This window comes from Oryx dammah, unplaced genomic scaffold (genome assembly GCF_014754425.2).
Source record: "Oryx dammah isolate SB20612 unplaced genomic scaffold, SCBI_Odam_1.1 HiC_scaffold_27, whole genome shotgun sequence".
NCBI lineage: Eukaryota > Metazoa > Chordata > Mammalia > Artiodactyla > Bovidae > Oryx > Oryx dammah.
The window spans coordinates 17,603,883-17,609,854 of NW_024070211.1; positions in this window are offsets into that span (position 1 = coordinate 17,603,883).

Here is a 5,972-nt window from a genome sequence, read left to right on the forward strand (position 1 = left end):
ATTCATCTTGCATGAGGCTGACCTTCTTGAAGAGTACAGGCTGGTGGTTTTTCAGAATGTCCCTAATTCAGGTTTATCTGATGCATCCTCACAATCAGATGGAGGTTATGTATCCTTCTTGTCAAGAGTCTCACAGAAAAGATGTTGTGTGCTTAGTGTATCACACTCTGGGGGGACAGGGGGCACATTGATTGACTTCATACAGTTTCAGTCATTTACACCCCACCAGAGTCCAAAGGGTAAACCTTCTCCTCCTCGTCTTCCTCCCCTTTCTTCTTCTTCTACCCCCTCCTCCTCAATCCCCTTCCCTGCTTCCCATTTTACAGATCAGACTGAGATTTACAAATGCTAACTAACCTCATTAAAAGGTGAAATAAGTGATGGAAGTTGGGGTCTGAATCCATGCAAGCAGCTTCCCAGGTGGCTTTAGTGGTAAAGAATCCTCCTGCCAATGCAGAAGACACATCTTTGGATGAGGGTTTGATCCCTGGGTCAGGAAGATTCCCCTGGAGGAGGAAATGGCAACCCACTCCAGTCTTCTTGCCTGGAGAAACCCATGGACAGAGGAGCCTGGCAGGCTACAGTCCATGGGGTTGCGAAGAGTCATGATGCAAAGACACGATGGAGCACATGTGCACACACACGCGCACACACACACAAATGAAGCTCCAGGTGTATGCTCTGAACCACTTATTTTTGCTGCCTCTCCAAAGTCCTCTGCTGGAAGGCAGTTTTCTCTGAGAGGTTATAGGTTTCAATGACACTGTTATCACAACGTTAGAAACAAGTCTCAATTATGTACCAACCGCTGTGCCAATACAGTGCTTTACATGTACTATCTTCTTACTGAATGCTTTCAATATCCCTTCGAAATAGTTCTGTCATCATACCCACTCTGGTTGAATGCCCAGGCTCCGAAGAACAGAGGGGAGGCACAGGGTTCCCCGCTTGGGTTTGACCTCAGCACGTGGACCTCCAAGCATGACCTTCTCTTGGCTTCTGCACTCAGGCTCTGCTGCTTCGCAACCAGGATAAGGACAGCTCCTGGGCTTTCATAATCACTGGTTACACATTCTTGAGAGTTTCCTCACGCCAGCCTTCGGCCTTCACAATACACTGAAATCATCCGATCCTCCCTTGCAGAGGAGCCAGGGTAGGCCTGGGGCTGGAAGTTCCACTGGTATCTCAGAGCACCAGAAGCTCAACTTGTTCTCAAGGTGAAGAGAAATCTGGGGATTTGAGACACAAGGCCGGATCAACATGAGCAAGAGGCAGGAGGAAAGTCCAAGGTCACGGGCAGGACAGAGCAAAGAGGTCCAAGATCATTGCTACAATAGGGCTGGACAGCTGCAACCCATTCTGATTAATTTCTGGCTAATAGGTTTCCTAGGTTTGTCTGTCCAGCTTAAAGGTACAGAGTAGAAGCATAAGAAATCCATCAAAAAAAAATGTTCATATAAAAGAGAATCATCTTCCTCCTATGTAAGGTAAAAGAACCTGCCTACTGATTCTCCCTTAAACCATCTGTACATTATTCTTCAATAGCTTGTACTAATTTTACCAGATAACACATTTATCCCACAAACATGGTGCAAATGCTTCTCCCAAACTCCTTTCCTCCTAAAGTTAGGGCGTTCACATCTCATATCTTCAACTGCTTTCATCAGAACCATTTGCTCCTGCAAGTAAAGGCACACTAAAGTCATGGTTGACAGGAAAAAGCACTAGATCTTTCTCATCCAGACTTAGCCCTATTTATTGATGACCTTCTCAAAGAATATGTTCTGGAGTTGACTTTTGAATGTTAAACATGATTGATGCCAATGACTCATTTTTGAACCCACAAAATACTTTTAAAATAGTATAAGTTACAAAAAAAAATAGTATAAGTTACAAGTGTGCTCTGTTTCATGGGGAATAAAATTTAAGCGCATATCTATTAAACATATCAGTATATGAGGATTCTTCTAGCCTCAGAAGGATTCCCTGAAATTCCATTAGCGAATACCCTGACAGCATTTAAAATATTAATAAGATTTGATCTATGTGACACTTGTCAAGGAAATGGGTATTAAAGAAAAGAACAAAAATCTACAGCTGCAAAGAAAAAAAAGCCATAATCATTTGCTAGTATCACTGATTTCATTTTAAAAAATTGAAAACAATTTATAATATTAGCCAACAAAACTATTATACAACCCCCTGAACCAAGCATTAGTTTTTAAAGACATATGTGTGAGAAAATGTTTGATTTCCAAATTAATGGCAGAACTGGCATTTTAGACCTGTACATTTATGAAAGCATATGCTACTATGTGAGGATATTGGTTATTTTTATCAGAAAGAAAAATGTAACGAACTTGGAAGAGGAATGTAAAGACAGGAACACATCGCTAATTTGGCTATGCATCTCTTCACCCTTGATCTGTTATTTGAATTTGAAGCCAAGGTAAATGTAAGCTTGTAACTATCACCAGAGGCAGGAGAAGTTTTGAAGGTGTTTTGGAATAAAGACTGGGGAAGTCCTAGACCAGGAAGAAAATCTTGAAGCACTTAGGATTTCTCTTCCATCCTGCTCGCTATAAATATCCCTTGGGAAAAGCAAGCGAGCTTCTCACACGGTCTCCTGAACTGGACCTGCAGGAAAACACGAGGGCTCTGTTGTAGCACGTCTATCAGTTATGTATGTGCTGGCAGTGAGACAAATGCGGAGGCTGTAGGAACCAGGAAGCAGGACAGAGGTTGATGAACTTAAAAATAATTAAGCTTTGGGCTTCCCTGGAGATCAGTTCTGGGTGTTCATTGGAAGGACTGATGTTGAAGCTGAAACTCCAACACTTTGGCCACCTGATGCAAAAAGCTGACTCATTTGAAAGGACCCTGATGCTGGAAAAGATTGACGGCAGGAGGAGAAGGGGTCGACAGAGGATGAGATAGTTGGATGGCATCACCAACTCAATGGCCATGGGTTTGGGTGAACTCCGGAAGTTGGTGATGGATAGGGAGGGCTGGCGTGCTGCGGTTCATGGGGTCACAAAGAGTCGGACACCACTGAGCGACTGAACTGAACTGAACTCAACTGAACTGAGTGGCTCAGTGGTAAACAATCTGCCTGCCAATGCAGGAGATGCAAGAGATGTGGGTTCAATCCCTGGTCCAGGAAATTTTTAGATTTAAGTGATGACGTACAGCATTTGTCTTTTTCTGTCTGACTTTTTTCACTAAGGATAATACTCTCCAGCTTCACCCATGTTGTAACAAATGCAGATGAAAAAATCGAATTCATTTTTATGCCTAAGTAGTATCCCACTGTGTGTGTGTGTGTGTATGTGTGTGTGTGTGTATATATATACACACACCACACCTTCTTTATCCATTCATCTGTTGATAGACACTTAGGTTGCTTCAGTATCTTGGCTTTTTAAATGCTGCTATGAACATTGGGGTGTGTGTTTCTTTTCAAATTGGTGTTTTCACTTTCTTCAGATACATACCTAGCAGTGGAATTGCTGCATCGCTTGGTAGTTCTACTTGTAGTTTTCTGAGGGGCCTCCATGCTGTTTTCCACAGTGGCTGCACCAATTTACATTCCCACCAACAGCGTTCAAGGATTCCCGTTTCTCCACATCCTTGCCAACATCTATTACTTGTAGTCTTTATGATGACAGCCATTCTGACAGGTGTGAAGTGTTAGGTCATTGTGGTTTTGATTTGCATTTCTCTGATGATTAATGATGCTGAGCATCTTTTCACGTGCCTGTTGGCCATCCATTACATCTTCTTCGGAAACATGTCTGTTCATGTCTTCTGCCCATGTTTTGAGTTGATAAGCTTTTTGATATTAAGTTGTATGAGCTGTTTATGTATTTTGGATATTAACTCCTTATCAGTCATATCATTTGCAAATATTTTCTCCATTCAGTAAGTTGTCTTTTCACTTTGTCCACAGTTTACTGTGCTGTGCAAAAGCTTTTAAGTTTAATTAGGTAGAAGTTACTTATATTCCTTTCATAGGCTTGCACAGCCATCACCAAAATCACTTCTAGAGCATTTTATCGTCCCAAACATGCTCTGTACGCATTAGCAGACACTCTATTTCCTCCCCAACATTCCCAGCCTAGGTGCCCCTCATCTACTTTCTGTCTCTCTGTACCTATTCTGGACATTTTATGTAATTGAATCACACAGTACATGCTATTTTGTGACTGACCATTTTTACTTAGCATAATGCATTCAAGACTCATCCATGTTGTAGCATGTGTCCATACTTCATTTATTTTTATTGCTGAATAAAGTTCTAGTATATGGATATATCACATTTTATTTATCCACGCATTAGTTGCTCGACATTTAGGTTGTTTCCACTTTTGGCTTTTATGCAGAATGCTGCTATGAATATTCATGTATAAGATTTTGAGTGGACATATGTTTTCATTAATCTTGGGCATATACCTTGGAGTGGAAATGCTGTGCCATATGGTAATTCTATGTTTAAACTTTTGAGGAATTGCCAACCTCTTTTCCAAAGCAAAGTATATGAGGGTTCCAATTTCCCCGTATCCTCACCAACACATTTTGGTCAGGTTGACACATAAAATCAACCATCACAGTCTATTGCATTAAGCCTGGAAGGGTGTGTGTGGGCTGCCTTCTATACTGACAGATGGGCAGAATGACGGTCTGGGATAACTATGTAGTTTCTAGGTCACCTTCATATCTGGACTGGCTATAAAAACAGTTTCGTCAAGCTGACACTTTAGGGCAGGGGTCCCCAATCTCCAGACTGCAGACAGGTACCTCATATCAGATCAGCAGCAGCATTAGATTAGAAATAAAGTGCACAACTGGCACATTAATGAAAGCCTAAAGAAGATGACACCACCCTTATGGCAGAAAGTGAAGAAGAACTAGAGTCTCTTGATGAAAGTTAAAGAGAGTGAAAAAGTTGGCTTAAAGCTCAACATTCAGTAAACAAAGATCATGGCATCTGGTCCCATCACTTCATGGCAAATAGATGGAGAAACAGTGGAAACAGTGGCAGACTTTATTTTGGGGGGCTCCAAAATCACTGCAGATGGTAACTGCAGCCATGAAATAAAAAGACACTTACTCCTTGGAAGAAAAGTTATGACCAACCTAGACAGCATATTAAAAAGCAGAGACATTACTTTGCCAACAAAGGTCCGTCTAGTCAAGGCTATGGTTTTTCCACTAGTCATGCATGGATGTGAGGGTTGGACTATAAAGAAAGCTGAGCGCCAAAGAATTGATGCTTTTGAACTGTGGTGTTGGAGAAGACTCTTGAGAGTCCCTCAGACTGCAAGGAGATCCAACCAGTCCATCCTAAAGGAGATCAGTCCTGAATATTCATCGGAAGGACTGATGTTGAAGCTGAAACTCCAATACTTTGGCCAGCTGATGCGAAGAGCTGACTCACTGGAAAAGACCCTGATGCTGGGAAACATTGAAGGCAGGAGGAGAAGGGGTCGACAGAGGATGAGATGGCTTGATGGCATCACCGACTCAATGGACATGAGTTTGAATAAACTCCTGGAGTTGATGATGGACAGGGAGGCCTGGCGTGCTGCAGTTCATGGGGTTGCAAAGAGTCGGACACAGCTAAGCAACTGAACTGAACTGATTCTATGTGTATGTGTGTATAAAAATTGAAAAAAAAATTTTACACACTTTGCTCAACAATTTTACCTTGCTAGTAATGCTTAAGTATATAAGTTTATAAATAAATGGAACATATGAATAATTTGCTAATTACAAGTTCATTCAAAATTATATCGAGATGGTAATTGTGTATGTTCCAGAAGAAACTAATTAATAAAGTACAGCAAAAACAAACAAAAAGGAAGTGTACAATAAAAATACTGAACTTGAATTATCCCAAAACCATCCCTCCCCTTCTCTGGTCTGTAGAAAAATCGTCTTCCAGGAAACCAGTCCCTGGTGCCAAGAAAGGT